Here is a 17,403-nt window from a genome sequence, read left to right on the forward strand (position 1 = left end):
CTGTGCACCACAGTCCTGCCTGGCGCTTGCACCTACTGCCGGTGCCGGCCCTGCTCACACCTGCTGCTGGTGCTGGAGCCACCGCTCGCACCCGCTGCCGGTGCCTGGCACTGGTCCCAATCATCCCTCGGGGCTTCTTCACCTCCCCCTGCTCCTGAGGGGCGATCAGGGCAGCAGCCGCTACTTGCACCCACAGCTGGCACGGGCCCCAATCCCTCCACATCATCAGCGGGTGTGAGCAGGGCAGGCGCCATCAGCATGTGGGAGTGGCAGCAGCAGGAGCGGGGCTGCTGGCAGACAGGGGACTTGGGACTGCAGCAGGAGGGGCTGGGCGGGGGTGCGGAGGATGGGCTAAGACCCATCCCTGTGCCCACTGCAGCATCGCTGCCCACAGTTCCTTTCAAGGTGCACGAATTCATGCACTAGGCCCCTAGTATATGATATTAACCACTTATCAGAAGTAAGGTTTGTGAATATTTTCTTTTATTCATAGGTTACCTTTTCATTTTGTCAATGGTTTCTTTGCTGTGCAGAACATTTTAGTTTGATTTTAGTCCCACTTGTTTAATTTTACTTTTGGTGTCAATTTTTTTAAGAATTATATGTAAAGGAGCTTACAGCCTATGTTTTCTTCAAGGAGTTTAATAGTTTTGGGCCTTACATTCACGTATTTAATCCATTTGGAGGTAAATTTTGTGTATGGTATAAGATAGTGGTCCACTTTATTTCTTTTGCATATGGCTGTCCAGTTTTCCCAGCACCATTTATTGAAGAGACCATCCTTTCCTCATCATAAATCCATGGTTTTGTTGTAAATCAATAATGTGTGGGTTTGTTTCCAGGCTATATATTCTGTTTCTTTCTTTGATCTATACCTTTGTTTTTATGCCAGTACCACACTGTTTTTGTGACTATAGCTTTGTAATATAGTTTGGAATCAGGAAATGTGATGCCTCCCACTTTGTTCTTCTATCTCAGAATAATAAATTGCTTTAGGCTATTTGGGCTCTTTTTTGGTTCCATATACATTTTATAATTGTTCTATTTCTGTGGAAAAAAAAGGTCAAGGAAACTTGATAAGGCTTGGATTAAATCTATATTGCTTTGGTTAATATGGATACTTAACACTTTAATTCTTCCAATTCATGAGCACAGAATAGCTTTCCATTATTTGTATCTTCTTCAGTTTCTTTCATCAATGTCTCATTGTTTTCAATGTATAGGTCTCTTACCTCCTTGGTTAAATTTATTCCTAACTTTTTTCTTCTTTTTGATGCAATTGTAAATGGTTTTGTTTTCTTTCTCTTTATGGTAGTTTATTATTAGTGTGTAGAATGCAAGAGATTTTTGTTACTGAATTTATTAGTTCTATTTGGTGGAATTTTTAATATATCATCTGCAGATAATACAGTTTTACTTCTTCCTTTCTGATTTGGATGCTGATTTGTTTGATTTTTCTTGCCTAATTACTCTGGCTAGGACTTCCAATAGTATGTTATATAAAAGTGGCAAGTGTGGAAATCCTTGTCTTATTGCTGATATTAGAGAAAAACTTCAGCTTTTCACCAATGGGTATGATTTTAGCTGTGGGCTTCTAAGTATATGGCCTTCATTATGTTTCTATCCACTCTGTTGAGATTTTAAAATCTTAAGTGGATGTTGAATTTTGTTGATGCTTTTCTGCAGCTATTGAAATGATCAAATGATTTTTATCCTTCATTTTGTTAATGTGGTGTGTCACATTGAGTTAGTCACAACTGTTGAATTGTTCTTATATCTCTGGAATAATACCCTCTACACATTGTGTATGATCCATTTGATGTATTGTCTAATTCAATTTGCTAATATTTTTTGAGGATTTGTACGTCTGTATTCATCAGGTATATTGGTTTATATTTTTCTTTTGTGGCATCCCTGTCTGGTTTAATATCAGGGTAATGCTGACCTCATAAAACGAGTTTGTAGCATTTCCTCCTCTTTTATCTTTTGAATAGAATGCTCTCTGTATGTCTTTAGGTCAATCTAGTCTGACATCATTAAGGCCAGTGTTTCCTGATGGATTTTCTATCTGGATAATCTATCCTTTGATGGAAGTGGTATATGAAAGTTCCCTACTAGTATTGTATTGCTCTGTCTCTTTAGGTCTCTTAATATTTGCGTTATATGTTTAGGTTCTCCTATGCTTGGCGCATAAATGTGTATGAATGTTGTATCCTCATGTTGGATTGACTTATCATTGTATAATCACCTTATTCATTTCTTATATAGTATTTGTCTTAAAGTCTATTTTTTCTCATGTAAGTATAGCTACTACAACTTTTGTTTGTTTCCATTTATATGGATATTCTTTTTCCATCCCTTCACTTTGAGTCTGAGTATGTCCTTTCATCTGAAGTTAATTTCTTGTAAGCAACATGTAAATGGGTCTTCATTTTATTATACATTTAGCTACTCTGTCTTAGGATTGAAAAATTTAGTCCATTTACATTTAAAGTAAATATTGATTGGCATGCACTAATTGCCATTTTGTTAGCTGATTGGTTTTGTAATTCTCTTGTTGCTTTTTTCTCTTGCTCTCTTCCTTTGCGATTTGATAATTTTCTATATTTTGATTCTTTTATCTATATCTTTTGTATATGTATTATAGGTTTTTACATTGTGGCTTACATAAAACAACTTTATATCTATTTTGAGTTGATAACTTAAGTTTAAACACATTTTAAAGCTCTCTATATTAAGCAATCTTTACTCTTTAAAATCCTTTTCTCTTTTTGCTTCTTTAAAAGTTGAGTTCCACTGCCTTGTCTTTTTTGTGTTGACGGATCCCTTCTTCTGCACTATCTACTCTGATATTGAGCCCTTTATTGTATTTTTCGGTTTAGTTATTGTATTCTTCAACTCTATGACTTTGATTTAGTACTCTTGTATATTTTCTATCTCTTTACTCAAATTTTCACTTTGTTCATCCAGGCCTCTCCAATGTTCATTGAACATGTTTATAGCCATTATTTTGAACTCTTTATCATGTGAATTACCTACCTGCATTTCATTGAAGTTTTATCTTGCTTTCTTGTTTGGAACATATTCCTTTGTTTCTTCATTTTCCTTGACTCTTTTTGAGATGTACCTTATTGTTAAACGCTACCCTAGGTTCATGGTTGTATTCCAAACCTTTGTGATTGTCCAAGCAGGCTATTTTAATTTTAGTTGCTCAGTGTGTCAAAGGGAAGGTTTTCAGTCAGCACCTAGATTCAGGCTTATTGGAAACCAGATACACAGGCAGCATCTTCCTTTTTATTTAAATACATTTCTATTTTATTTTTTAAATTTTATTGGAGAGAGAAAGAGAAATTTGCTGTTCCACTTATTCATACATTCATTGATTGATTCTTGTATGTACCTGACTAGGGCTCGAACCCAACCCTTGTCATATTGGGATGACAACCACAAGACCTACCTTGGCAGGGCCCACAGGCAGCATCTTTTAAAATATGCAACATACCTCTTTCAGGGGAAGACTGAGAGATGGGCATTTCTGTCTGTTCCCTCTACTCTGAACCCTGAGGTGAGAGCCAGTTAAGAACTGTTTGAGTTTGCTGCTCTCCCATGGATCCTGTAAACCCAGGCCCTGCTGGCAACCAGAGCCTGGCTTTCAACGGAGGTGTCCCCTTGGCAGCAGAAACGTAATTCATGGCACTGGACTTGATCACAAGCTCCTTCCTCAGAGACATCAATGACCTGGAGCGGAGCAGAGGGAGAGTGCAAAGATGGTTCCCACTGTCCTTCCCGTCTCTGGAGAGAACTATATTTGGCTCATAGACGTGTGTTTAATAGGAAGCTGTCTATACATACAAACTCGGGGCAAAGCCCTGAGTCTGAAATCTCCCTCCACAAGTGGAGGACAGGGAAAGCATGAAGAGGCAGGCCACTCTCGTCTGGCAATTAGTAGAGTTTATTAAGGAGACTTTACATATTAAGGAGAATTTACATATGAGGCACATCTTGGATGGTAGCAAGAGGAAGTGGGTGTCCATGATGCTTAGCAGGTGCTAAAACATTACATAGAAAAGGCAGGATGGAGAGGGGGACGGATGCATGTTCCATCCAAGGGAAAATGCCTTGTAGTACAAGCTTGCCTGGGGCAGGGCAGCAGCCCGTTGCGGAAATCAGCACGCCATAAAGCCTAAGGAAAGGGTCAGTTAGACCATCTCTGGGGGGACTGATGGGAGGCAGTCTCTGTTCTTGCCTGATTCTAGCTTGCATGTCCAGCAGTGGTCACATGGTGGAAGAGTCTCCTCCACAGAAGACTGCCCTTCAGGCCACAACTATGAAGATAAGCGATTAGGCCTTTTTCACAGAAAGCCTGGGCACCTGAGTCTGTGGCCTTGCTGCTGTTTCCTGTGGGTGGCAGTGAGTTCAGACCTCTTCCTGTTTATTAGGGACCCACAAGCATAAGCCTGCTGGCCACCAGAGCCAGGCGATCTAGAGATGTCCCCTGGGTGGCAGACACTAAATTCAGGGCACCGGATGAGTGTGTAAGCTCCTTCCCAGGGTATCAGCAACCTGAAGCAGAGCAGAGGAAGAGCACAAAGACCATGAGGGCCAGCTTCTGTCTCCGGGGAGTATTACAGTGGCCCCTAGAGGTGTAGTTAAGTTACATGCACCTCAGGCTGAGGCTTTTGAGATAAGCAAATAACCCTCTTTCCCAGGTAGCCTGGGCTCTCTCCAGGTAACTGCTTCTTCACTGGGCCCGGGCAGGTCAGTCTGTGTCCATGAGCGGCCTTTTAGGAACTATTTCTCCGTTCACTAGAGCCTGTGGGTCTCCTAGACACAGCCCCGTTGCTTTCAAAACGAGATGTTTTGTATGCTCCTCTCTCATGGGCAGGATTTAAAAGTTAGGGTACCTGATGCGGGGTTCAGAGCCTTTGTTCCTGGGGGAGTAGCTCAGGGTTTTAAATCCCTTCCCAATTGTGAATCACTGCGCTGGGGATGAGGTTTATAGCAAGATTGGGTCTCGGCCTCTCCTACCTGCTTCCACGTAGATTTTTTTTTCTCACTCACCTGATTTCTAGCAGTCGCTCAGCCAAATTGTGTTTTGTCCTGTACGCAGCTGTAGGGTTTGGTGTGTTCGTGGGAGGAGGTTAGTTTAGGATCCTCCAACGTTTCCATTTGGAACCAGAACTCCTATGACTCAATTTCTTGAACCGACTGGCCTCGTAGGAAATAAAATTAAAACCTTTGTAGTTATTTAAGAAGAACTAGAAAAGGAAAACTTACTTAAAAGTGCCTTTGAAAAATGGAGAATAGTGAGCCTTACCACCTTCTTTTTCCCCATGCCCCAGCAGAAACAATAATAAGGAAGATAAAAATTGATTTAAGAAACCAAAATAGAATTTTCAAGATTTTAAAAGTTGGTATTATATGTAGACTTCACTTCTTAGAAGCTAACTTTCTTCATAGGTTAATAATTTGTGTTTTGCACTGTGATTTGTACATGTCTATTTTTTATAAAGTTGTTTGAGATGATTAATTCACAGCCCAATTAATCATCTGGCCTAGGGGGTAAGTGTTTCTTGTTATCCCTATAATAATTTATTTCTAGTAAAAAAAAAAAATGGTTAAGGGATACTGAGTGTCAAGCTTCATTTAAAGTCATGAAAAGTTTACATGCTGATTTTCATGCTTCTGTCAACTCGAATTACATCATAAACATTGCTATTACTTCAGAATAGTTTTTCTCTTTTACATAAATAAGCCTTCGCTTTTTTGTTTTTGTCATTGCTTGGTGATACACTATTAATTGATTTCTCTAGAATTGATTGGTTTGCTTTGCATTGTTTTTAGGTTCCATGTAATACTGGTAGTTTTTTTTTTAGAGTAATCTCAACTATAATACAGGCCTACATGACATCCTTTCTTTCTCTGCCAGTCTCTCTGTACCATAAGGATTTTGTACTGAGAGAGCTGTGTTTGCACATTGGGTTCCTCTACATGGAGTCAGAGAGTATTTGAAACAGAGCCTCTCCAGTTAAGAAGTCATTGATGCATTTGAGAAAGGAAAGCTTTTGTCAAATACTATCATCAATGAAGCATAAATATTTGTACACATCCAGTAGGACAGGACACCAATCATCCAAATAACAGACTCATGTGGTGTGGTTTATTGTTGTTTGCACTATTATAACTATTTGCCAAAAATTCTCTATCTCCCTTTAATACAAAAGAAACAAACAAAATCAGTGTTTACCAAATACTCATCTGTTAAATCAAAATCATTCATTTACTGGTCCTCTATGCCATCTGTTTCGTAAAATGTTTCCATGTGGCAGAGACTGAAAAACTAAAAAAATGTATTTCAATCTGCCTTGCAGCTAGGGTTCTAGATACCAGATGGGTTTACCACAGGAGATCCACTCATGTCATGTCTGAAGGGTGGAATTGAGTTGGAAGCCAGTGATGTACGTCACCACTGCTTTCTGTGGGCAGTCACAGCTGGAAATGTTGGGTCTTTCTGAACTGCCACTCCAGTGCCTGGTGGCCGCCATGGGGATGCCCAGCAGAATTTGCAGGGGTTCTGCGGTGGCCCTGTTCTTCTTACCCCTTGGTCATGACGGGAGAAGCACCTCGTCTGATTGGCGAGTTCCTCATTGTTACTCTGAGGGTCATTCCTGGAGGACCTTCCTAGAGGCTCCTGCTTCCTTGTTTTGAATCACTTTCTGCTTTGAATAGCTAGATTTTTATTTCTTATAACTATCCTGACTGATGCTGTCTCAGGAATGCACTTATGATTGAAATTTTCTGATTTACCTTAAGTTTGAAAGCATGTCCAAGAAACTTGGCCACTAAAGTTCAAACTTCGTTGCAGCCTCCAGCCCTGGGTGGATGGGTGATGACTGATCAATCATGCTGATTGGAAGTGTGGCAGGATGCGAGGAGGAAGGCCTTTGAAGTCAGAAGGAATGCACAGTCCAGTGGGCTCCCAGTTAGAGCTATGGTTTCCAGACAGGCTGGCAAAACAGGTAGCAAACTCAAAGGAGAAACTTAATCCTTAGATAAAGATAAAAGTCCCACAGTGGTCACTGGGAGATTAGAGCCCCATGCCTGGGAAGGAAATCTGTCCATGCTAAGCTACAGGAGGTAGACAGACTCAAGCATTGAGTGCAGCCTCTGGAAGGTCACAGGCCCAAGGTCTTGCATCAACTTCACTTCTTGGCTGCATAACCTTCAGCATTTTCCTGAGTCTCTGAGTCTCAGATTTATTAATATCTAAATGTAGACATGAACACCTTGCTCATAGGGTTATTTTATTAAAGTATGCAAAGCACCCATAGTATCTGGCACATAACAGGTGTTCAAAAGTGGTAATAAGCTATCATTTCCTCAGCTTTTAATAGTGAATTCTTGTTCACACAGAAGCAGAAAGAATAAAATAGGAGAATTGAAAAAGAAGAAAGCAAAAAAGATAAATTGCAAAATAGAGAGCCAGGAGGGCTAATGTTGTCTCATAGGCCCGAGACACAGGGCGAAAGGAAATATTCGCCCATGGTGAGAAGAAAGGAAATAAAGTAGTCTGGAGCCGTGGAGAATCTAGGCCAGGGCCCTCCTGCTGCATTAGCACTGGGTGACTATGAAAACACCGGGCTGCTCTCAGCGGTGGAGGTATGCATAGTGGTTTCTATTATAATTCTCTGTTTTCACTCAAAACTTGCCAAAAATTCCTTTGTGAGGTGAAACACTCCAATATTTTTTTTAATGGCTCAAACTTATTATTTGAAGTAGCTTTGGAAGAAAGTAAAGACATATTTGTTATTAGAATGCAAGGAGGTGGGAGAAGAGACATAAAATTATAAGATACCACTGGTATAAAGCTAACCATATTAGATCGTCCATACAAGTAATTTAAAAAGCAGCTGCATTTTTTTTTTCATTGAAATTCAGAATGTGAAAGAGCTTCACAGTGAGGGAATTTTTTGCTCCTGTTAATGTTCTGAAAGTGGACAATACTGACTAAAACACATAATGTGAACTTCTGAGGATAGCAACCATATTCTCTGCATATTTTTTTTGCTCATGACTAAGGTACTAACTGCGTCCACAGCCGACACCTGTGGTTTCTGCAGCCAACACAGCACCAAAGTAACTGGCTAGTTTAATTAGCCAAACTATTGGTCAGTTCAGTGAAACAAAAGCACAATTGTTTTGGCATGCAAATCAAACTTGTTTGTATATAGACAAATCTATCATCTCCTAGCTAATTTAATCATCATTTAAAAAACCATATCAAACTAGCATAATATACTGTTTATATCAGGGGTCCTCAAACTTTTTAAACAGGGGGCCAGTTCACTGTCCCTCAGACCATTGGAGGGCTGGACGATAGTTTAAAAAAAAAACTATGAACAAATTCCTATGCACACTGCACATATCTTATTTTGAAGTAAAAAAACAAAACGGGAACAAATACAATATTTTTATTTGCATGTGGCCTGCGGGTCGTAGTTTGAGGACCCCTGGTTTATATGATTATTACAAACTCTTTAAGTGTGGATTCAACTATACTTTTAGGAATGACAAACTGTATTCCCTAAAGTTCAGTCTCCATATGGTGCCATTTTCCAATAAGAAGGTTTCCCTTGGTCAGCCAGAGTTTACCTCGGTTCAGCGTGGCTCAGGAGTATGATGCTCCTTGGGAAAGCCACGAGCTCCAGACATTCCAGGAGACACCAGCAAGCGATACAGGTGATACGGATTCAGCTGTGAGGTCCAACCTAATTCACAATAATTTTCACGCAGATATTTAGACAGATTAGGAATCGGGAAATAAGGCACTAATATTGCTCCATCGTGGCATTAAGTACCGGGTTACTGGCACTCTCCAGATCATTGATTCCGCTAAGACAACAGGGAAATGCTGTACAATCTACTCCACTCTTGCAGGTGAGCCCCACTTAGAACCTGTGCTGCTTAAAGACAGCAGGTTCAAGCCCTCAGAAGAATCTCTTACCAATGACTGCAACTCCCCCCTGGCGGACCCAGAGAGCTCTGCCTTTTACAAGCTAGGTGCCGGCAGCTCCAGTCCTCTCTCTAGCCACTGCCTGACTCATAGGACGCTGTGGTGTGGAGCACTTTAGCCTCCTATAGAATCTGATATCACCATTGTCAGCAAGAACTGCTACCCTTTTCTTCCCAGGGAACTGGTGGCCAACAAACCTTATATGCAGTTCACGCTCTCCCCTCAGTCAGTCCGCACAGTGAGATAGCTGGCCTACAGCCCTTCCTGGTGGTGCGATCGCCTGTCTGTAGCGTAGACCTCAGGGCCTGCAGATGGGTCTCTTGCGGCCATCCTTTCCTAATTCCTTGTGGCAGATGGCAAGGATGCTCCTTACCTGGTCCTTCCCCACTTTATTCACTCTTCGCAGGGTTCCTTATCACTTTTCTCTTTTAACTCCCCAATCCATTCTAAAACCCATTTTGCATCTTAATACCGGTTTTTAGGTAATTTCCACACAAAGGTGGAATATTGGCGCTAGAGGGAAGGTAGGTGAAAGGTAGACCTATTTTCTACCATGTCTCCAAGTTCCATCTTATTCTAACCACTTGTTTGCATGTAACTAACATTTTTCTATATCATGTTGGTTTTTTCTCTTTAATGCTCAGGAGCCCAGGTATAGAGGACAGTTGGGTGCAGGGCTTCAGGTCTGGTAGACTTAATACTATATTAATACTCTAAACTTTGTTTCTTTCATATAAGTCTGCTGTGCTTGACATTTTCACCCTTAAACTTTAGGTCCTTTAAAATGAAATAGCTTGCAGAGTAAATATACCGTTAAAGGTGTAATTTGATTTGAGACAAAAGAAAATAATAACAATAATTATAATATGTATTTGGTACTTACTGCATTCTGGACACTGTATGAAGTACTTTACAAAGATGATATAGAATAATGGTTAAAAGCATCAATTTAATACCAGTCAAGACAGATTTAAATCCCAGCATGGGCACTTCACTAGCTTTGTAACTCGGGAAAATTAATATTTAAAAGGCCTTCAATTTTCCATCCATAAAATGGAAGGACTGCAGAAACCGGTTTGGCTCAGTGGATAGAGCGTCGGCCTGCGGACTGAAAGGTCCCAGGTTCGATTCCAGCCAAGGGCATGTACCTGGGTTGCGGGCACATCCCCAGTAGGAGGTGTGCAGGAGGCAGCTGATCCATGTTTCTCTCTCATCGATGTTTCTAACTCTCTATCTCTCTCCCTTCCTCTCTGTAAAAAATCAATAAAATACATTTTTTTAAAAATGGAAGGACTGCCAGTACCTACCCCAGGGCTATTTTGAGAATGAACTGAGATATCGCATGTAAAACTCTTAGCGAAGGTGCGGCACTTAATAAGCAAGAAATTCATCATAAGCTGTTACTAATACTAGAATTTCTTTTTTCATCTAATGATACTTATCATTGTAACCCCATTATATAGATGAGGGAACTACCGCTAAGTGAATTGCCCAAGATCGTGTCGCTGGTGATTGCCTGAAAAGGCCCTTATTCCTGGATCTGACACCAGAGCCTGGGTTCTGGCACAGCAGGTTGAGTTCTTGTCTCACATTCCTGGGTTTGCTGCAGCTGCTTATAGGGGGCTTTTTATTATTTTCTGGTTTCACAGATAAATTTAGTGACCTCTAAACAAAGCTCACTGCTTCTCACCAACGAGAGAGCAGCAAAGCCTTTCTTATGGTGCTGGCACCGGGATAAAATGAGAACAAGCACCTGAAACCCACTTACAGTGTTGGTCTCTTGTAACAGCTGCTGCATTTAAGAGCTATTATCTCACTAATTAATAAAGAGAAGGCAGGTAAGACTCTTGAGGACAATGCCTCAAAGGAAATTCTTGCTTTTGGGGCAAAAAACATAGCATCTGACAAATGGCAAGCTCATAGAAGACCTTTGAGCAGGTGAAGTGGTTTTGTGTAAGTTATATTTTAACTCTGAAGGAAAACTCAAGAAATGTTTAGGAAAAGGTGTTCGTCTGAATCTCCAGGGGGAGTCACTCCAGGCTGCCTGCTGATCTCTCCATCAGGAACTGGCAGATTGTTGACTCTGCTCTCTCCTCACATCTAGTACCATCGGTCACTGTACCTCTTTTAATCCAGTCCATATTTCTCATCTTTCCCACTGCTGCTTCTGAAGGCGGGGAAAACAGCACCAGGTGTTAGATCTTGGGGTCAGACCAGACCTCGCTTGCTCTCGGTTCAGCAACCTCGGTACTTGAGTTCTGGCTAAGACAGGATTCAGCGCTAAGACTTATGAGAGAAAGTTTATTTAGAAAGTCTCAGAGGTAGAATAAGTGAGCCGTGGAAGGAATGGGTTCAGGAAACAAGTTACAGAGGCAAAGGAAGGGCCCTTGGAGCTTAAGGGAGAGAAGGGTAAAGTGAATGCATTTGGGGGGACAGAGGGGGCCAGGAAAGGCGAGGGTGTGCTCCCAAGAGGGAGAGAGCACTGGGTCCTCCACCCTAAGGGCTTTTAAGGGGGAGGGTTTTAAGGGAAGGTCCGAGGGAAGACCTCACTAGAATGTTCATCAGCTTTCCAGGTGTCCTTTCGGGGTTGTGGTCAATGCAGCTGGTCCTGAGGTCAGCCAATGGCCGCACTTACCTGGTTTTGCTGCTTTTCTGGTCATGGAGCTGAAACCCAACTGAGGCCTAGATGTGTTTGATATGGGCCAGAACCTCATTGTCCTGGGGGCTTAATGCTTGAGGGCTATTCCCTGGCCACCTTGTTCATTCCGCCTCCAAGAGGGTCTAACCCACATGACTAGCAACATGCTAGGGCAGGAAGGGGCACCCTGGGGGCAAGGTTCTTGTTTTCCCAGTTTTGCCTCTTGCTAGTCATCTAGGGCTTTCGGCTTTGTACCTGGCCCATTGTCCTTGCTTTAAATCAGTGGGTATTCATGTTATTAAATTTGTTTGTTTTGCTCTTGTTAGGGTGTCTCAGCCAGGAACCTAGAAGGGTAGGGATAAAATTATCTTTCTTCCCTTACCTTGTCCCGTGGCCTGTGAAGAACAGTTTTAAAGAGGCACCATCCCAATGCACCCAACCCAGCTCAGCACCTGGTCTCACAAATGTCTGATGACCCTGCCCAAGAGCTTCAGGAGAGGATAGGCCTTAGCTTCCCTGGGGAACCTCAGGCTCTGCACCTCAAAACTGCCTGAGGCACCGCTTCATTCCTGAGGCCAACATTAATAATCATATGGACTGCCCATCCTTTGGTAAAGCTTTTGTAAAACAAATAATTTATTCTTTCTTTCCCACAAATTGTACTTTCAAGTGAAAGAATACCTTTGCTTTTTGCAGCCTTTTCCTTGCCCTCATGCATGCCCAATATAGTGGACAGGAATGTTCAGAGTTCAAAATTATCTTGGAAGCCTTTGAGGGGAAAGGTGAGAACTAACATATTTTAGTTCTCATAAAATCTGCTTCTTACCTCATCCCCAGCTCAGGATGTCTTATATGTCCATGTCCCCCTTTCTTTCTCTGAATTTCCTCTGCATGTGGGGTCTCTGATTCATGTATGCTGGATTCCCATATATATAGGGTGTTCCACAATTTACAGCCGATAGCTCAATTGATGTTTCTTTTCAGATTTAACCTACTGGAATTAATACTTATGCAAAGTATATATACATTTTGGGACACCCTGTATGTATGTATGTATTAAATGTGGTTATTTTCACCTGCTAATCTGTTTCATGTCTATTAGATTATTAGACCAGCCCAAAGAACCTTGATAGTAGAGAAAAATTTGCTCCCACATATTATATTAACACAATAGAATTCAGATTGTAGAAGTAATATATAAAAATCCTGAGCCCAGTGTGGACAAAAAAGGGGCCATACACTAAACCTGACAAGCTCAGGGGAGGCCAGCATTATGAGCTATACAAACTCAGAGGGCAAAAGTAACCACAATGGATGATATGAACATAAAATTTCCTAACTAAAAAGCGAGTTATGGCAGGTACTCACATGCTAGGCCTATAGCTTCCTTGACAAAGGCCAGTCTTTACCTATCTTTTGTCTTTTTGCATCTAAGATAACATACACTTGGAATGTCAGAGTAATCCCATTTTTCCCAGACCCCTCAGCGTATACCCAATGCACCAGACCACAGAACCTCTCATTGTCATCTTATTCCCAGAATACCACCACTATGTGTTGTAAATGTTAATTTTTAACTATTCTATACCCACCAATGTAAAAAGTCTTTGTTTCTCCATTTTACTCTTTGTTTAATCTCAGAGATTTCCCCGTTTTGTTTTCTCCCTAATCCACAACCGATGAATTTCATATAGCCTCCCTTCTCTTCCTTTAATTCTAATGTATAAAACTATAAAGTTGACATTTTCCAGAGCATTTTCTCAATCTATTGTGATTTTGCTTTCCAGTTTCAATTGTCGGCTTCAATCAAACAAACTCATAGAAATTCTCTTCAGGTTTGAACCTTCCTTACATCCAGTTAGGGTCGCCGAAGGAGGAACACACAAGGCCAAAAGGAGTAAAGAATTATGAATTTATTAGGTTATCTGGAAAATCATATAGGCCGAGCCCCAAAATGGCATCAGCACCCGGGGATGAGGAGTCAGATTTTAAAGGACTCTAGGTGGGCTTTTTTTCTGGGCTTTTTCTCAGGCAGGTTCTGAGAGGATAAAAGATAATGGTCTTAGCAAGTGAAATGTGGTCTAAGAAAAAGGGAATGTCATTTGTGTAGTGGTCTAAAGGTCAGTTGCCAGGGTAGGGGTGTTGATTCAATTATTTGATCAGACCTAACATTCCAGCCTTTTTGTTTTAGAATAGGGATGAAGGTCATGTCTTCTGTAGTTACTTCCTGCTGAGGGGGGATGTCAAGATCCTAGGGGGATGGACTTTGATTATTGTTGGCTGGAACACTGTATAGATTTCTCATGGTTGGAGTGAGGAGTCGCAGCAGCATGATTTCCCCAAGAGACTGGTTGGTGAAGGCTCGAAAGCTGTCCCGTTGAGTGACTTGGGAGGTAAAAACTGGTCTTGAGGCTGCCACAGCCTCACTTGTCTGGTTTTGCTGCTTTTCTGGGCCTGGAGCTGAAATACAACTGAGGCCTAGATGTTATCTTGAGGGAGGAAAAGATCAGGAGTCTAAGCTGCCTGACTAGTGACATGAAAGGGGAGGATAGATTGCCCTGGGGGAGAGGCTCTTGTTTTCCCAGTTTGCTGCTTGCTAGGCATCTGGAGCTTTCTGCCCTGGTAAGTTTCTGCACCTGGCCCATCATCCTTGCTCTGGGGGTCAGAGGGGCAATGAGGCCTGGGCACAAAAGGAGGTTATGATGGTGTCTAGGGGTGGTATTTCCTGAGTACAAATAGGGCTTGTAACCTGGAGGAGACAAACTGTTTTACAATTTTTATTATTACTGGGGAAAAGCTAGAACAACAAGAATTATGACAAATGGTCTTGTGGAAGGAAAGAAACATTAGTTTGGAGGGTTGTAGTCTAATATACCAAAATGAGGTTTATTCTCTTTGCTTCATTTGTCCTTGGCTTAGAAAGATAGGATTTACTAGATGGCTGCAAAGTGCTGTTTTACTATCTCAGTTTTGCTATTCTGCTTGTCATTTATATGACTTCCTTTTAACATTTGTCCTTACAAACCTTCTATAACTTTCAGAAACCTTTTAACTTTAACTCACTTTCTTTTTCTTTCAAAATGCATGTCCATGCCTTCTATTACCAAAACCATACAATTTCTTTCCAATTTAATTAGAATTCTTAGCAACCTTAATTTTCCAATGATAACCAAACAATAAACAGCCAGGATTTCTTAGATTGACATTTATTAACATTCTCAGGTTCAAGAAACATACCTTCAACAAAGCATAAGACATAATGTAATATAATTAACAGTTCCAAATATACTTTATAGATTTTCTGTAACAAAAGCTAAAATCAGGTGAACTTAAAACTTGTTGAAATTAGATGTTTATCATTTAAACCAGCAATGCTCCAAAGTCTTCAAATGATCAGAGACTTTGGAAAATTATGTATAGGCATATGAGGCTGGAGAAAGGGCAAGGGGTGGGGAGGGGAACCAGGCCCCACAGCCTGTTCTAGGACTGCAGCTTTCAGGCCTCCAGCCACTTGAATTTAAAACTGCCACATTTTTCCTTAGCGACAACATGCTAAGGTTTGGGTGATAATGAGTTCAGCTTCTGATAGTAGCAGGACTGTTAAGTAAGCATTTGTAGTTTTGTAATAAAGAAAGTAGTTCTTTGGGAAGAGGGCAGTGAGAAGGTGCTGAGGTGAGAGCAGTTTTTAGAGCATTAAAGGGGGTGAGAATGCTGGTCTTGAAGTCTAAAGGTTCAGTGAGGGGCTTTGTGAAAGGACTAAAGTTGGGAACCCAGAGGGGAGAGTACTAAGTGAGCCCAAGAAGAGTATTTCTTGTCTACAGGAGGGGACAGTCATGGAGGAGATTAGCATTTATGGCCTAAGGCAGTGATGGCGAACCTATGACATGCGTGTCAGAGGTGACACGCCAACTCACTTTTTTGGTTGATTTTTCTTTGTTAAATGGCATTTAAATATATAAAATAAATATCAAAAATATAAATCTTGGTTTTACTATGGTTGCAAATATCAAAAAATTTCTATATGTGACACGGCACCAGAGTTAAGTTAGGGTTTTTCAAAATGCTGACACGCCAAGCTCAAAAGGTTCGCCATCACTGGTCTAAGGTAAGGCCCGACTTTGTGGGATGAAAATGAAACCGAGGCAGGTGACTATGGTTTGGGACAACTGGGCTTTGTAAGGGGATGCATGGTAGCCCCAGTCGGGCACTGAGGCAGAAGAAGAAAAGAGTGGATAAAGGGAGTGTCTAGTAAGATGCAGTGTAGAGGGGATGTGGCTAATGACTGTGAGACTAATTAGTCAACCCCCATAATAGAGACTGAGGAGGGGACAAGAGTCCCAGTGAATTTTTGGAGGGCAGAATAAGTGACCCCAGTGTCAATGAAAAAGGAGAGCGGCTTACCTGCCACCACAGTCATTACCCAGGCTCTGTCTGGTGATATAAGTCTGTGAGGCCTTGTCAGGGCATGGGCAGCTTCAGTCTTCAGTGGCCAGTCCCAGGAGGTCTGGGAGCTCCAAACCAGATCCAGAGGGTGGCCTTGCTGGAGTGGCTGAGGTCTGACCTAGAGAGGCCAGACTACAGTCTGATTTCAAGTGGCCTTCCCTTCTATACCTTGGGTAAGGCACAGGCAGGACTTGGCCCAGTGTCCTTCCTTTTTGTAATTGAAGCATGAGCCTGGAGGAGGCTTAGCCCCTGACTTCTTACCCTTGGTTGGAGGACTAGCACTTCTTTTGTGGGGTTCATGAGAGCAGTGGCTAAGGAGCTGAAAGGCCTCCTTCTGGGCCTCAGCCTGATCTTACCTTTGTTTTTGGATCTCCTCGTCTCTATTATTAAAGACCTTAAGGGTCAGGTTAGCAAGGTCTTTTTGAGGGGTTTGTGGACCTGTGTCTATTGTGAAAGTTTACGATGTTTGTTGTAGGCTGATTGGGATACAAAATGGGTATTCAGAAGTGCTAAATTTCTGTAAGGCCTCTTGATGCAGGAGAGGAAGAGAGCTGGGTTTTTGTCAGGGCCTTCAGTAATTTCATTAAGTTTGTCATAGTTGACTGCCTTATGGGACCTTTTTGAGTCTGGTAATGAGACAGGTGATGTGGCTTTGGAGCTGGCGCCCTGGAGAACTGACCTGGATTGCTCTATCTCAGGTCAGTCTGGGGGACTATGTCAGCACCAACTGGGTTGGTCACCGTATCCTGTCTATAGAGAGCATCATCATGGTCCTGAGCTGCTAGCCAAACTCGTTCCTTCTCTCAGTGAGAGAGGAGGACAGGATGACATATATGTCATGACAGATCAGATCCTAGGACTGGGTCAGGTACTCAGATTTCTTAGTAAAAGTGATTGGTTCGGTGGAGAAAGACCCAAGACACCTATTAATCTATGTAAGGTTGGAAAATGGGATGTGTACCCGGATAATACCCTTGGCCCCAGCCACCTGTCAGAGGGGGCTGGAGGCTAAGTTGCTTGGGAAATGAATAAGAAGAGGGGCTTGGTAAGGAAGTTAAGGGGGAGTCTGAAGATAGGGGGCAGAGGAGGAACATAAGAGGTGGGTTCAGGGGACCCATAAGGGAACAAAGTGACAGGAAGGGTCGAAGGGAGGGTCTGAGGGACCTGATGGGTTGAGGAAGGACAGATCAGAAGCCTCAGGGTATAAAGGTCTGGGGTCAGCAGGAGGCTTTAGGTGGAGAAGTAGGATTTGATGAGGAGAGCAAGTTTGTCAGAGAGAAGGACGACTGAGGAGTGTAAAGAAGACCTG

This window comes from Myotis yumanensis, unplaced genomic scaffold (assembly GCF_028538775.1).
Source record: "Myotis yumanensis isolate MYYU_CA2020_CCGP unplaced genomic scaffold, mMyoYum1.0.hap1 SCAF_15, whole genome shotgun sequence".
Classification (NCBI taxonomy): Eukaryota; Metazoa; Chordata; class Mammalia; order Chiroptera; family Vespertilionidae; genus Myotis; species Myotis yumanensis.